This window comes from Heterocephalus glaber, unplaced genomic scaffold (assembly GCF_053883595.1).
Source record: "Heterocephalus glaber isolate CG9 unplaced genomic scaffold, H.glaber_assembly_v1.0 deba00001504, whole genome shotgun sequence".
NCBI classification, from domain to species: domain Eukaryota; kingdom Metazoa; phylum Chordata; class Mammalia; order Rodentia; family Bathyergidae; genus Heterocephalus; species Heterocephalus glaber.
In genome coordinates, this window is record NW_028258324.1 from 29325900 (window position 1) to 29327353 (window position 1454).

A 1454-nucleotide genomic window follows, 5' to 3' on the forward strand; every position below is an offset into this window, starting at 1 on the left:
GGGATTTGACACGCTAGATGTTCTTCATTGCTAGCTGGAAGATTGAGGGGGACAAGTGACAAGGAATGTGGCCAGGAGCTGAGGCAGCCCTTAGTGAAAAATAAAAAAATCGAGACTTCCATGACCAAGCCAAATGGAACTGAATTCTGTCCACAACCCGTATGAGGCTGAACACTACTTCAAAGGGGGAATAGAAAACACAAAAGATGCTTTGATTTTAGCAGCTTAAGCCCCTAACCAGAAAACCTGGTTATATTCTGTGAGAACCCTGATCCATGGAAATAAGAGATTATAAATTTGTATTATTACGTTTTGTAAAGTTTGTAGTAATTTGAAACTATGGAAAACTAGGAGAACTATAATAGAATTTATACATGTAAGAAAATAATCTTGAAAATATAGCCACCATGCCATTGTGACCTCTAACAAAATTAATAGCCACTATTTACTATGTGTGATGTGTGATGGATATTAAAGGAGTTGTAGTCTTGGCAATTATGACACATGTTAAATAGGTTTTCTTGAGCCAGTCAGTAAAGGTAACAAGAAGTACAACCTCATAACCTATGACCTTATAACATAACTATAAAGGACTCAATTCAAGAAACTAAAATAAACTTTTAGTTCACAACCCAATAAAATTTAGTCTCTTTGTATTTCTGAAATTAATCAGTTAAAGAGTTATGACTAAATGACTGTGGGGCCTAAATTTCTTAGAACATGTTAAATCATGTCATTGCTAACTTCCTGTTTGATGAGTCGCAGCAGTTTACATAATTTCAATGAGTCATTCATTCTAAAAGTTTTAAAGTGTGTGTCATTTGTATTACATATTACTTATTTGCTTCTCTTCTTTCAGTCTCTTTTATATCTTAACCCTTTCTTCAACCATGCCTTATACTTCAAGATTCAGTTCTTTTAACTGAAATGTATAAGGAACAAAATACCTAATGAAGAAATTCCCAAATGTTAAGTTTTTATTCTGATCATATACAAGAACCAGTTATATTTTTTTTCTGAACTTAATTTAGAATTTTATTTCCAAATTAAAAAGAAACTGGTCATTCTCTTAATACTTCTGTTGCTTTTGACTCAAATTACCTTGTGAATTTTGATCTCTTGATCCTCCTCACACAATGTTATCCCAAGGGATATTTTTAAATTATGACTACACATCTTCCTCAAATCTTCATTTGCCCAACTAACTTCCTGAAGTATTATAGGTTTTCCTTTAAAGACTTCTACAGGTCTTATCTCCTGTTAGAAGCTTTCCATGGTTTTGTAGAAATTCTTGATGTATCTTACCTGTAGCATAAGAATCACTAATACTTAAATCCTGAAGACACATAATTACTGATTTCCAAGTCTCTCACAAGCTGTGGCCCATCCTGGTTCAGAGAAAATATTTTCTGTATGTTAACAACAGAAGTTATGGCAGTTGCTTTAAACATAGA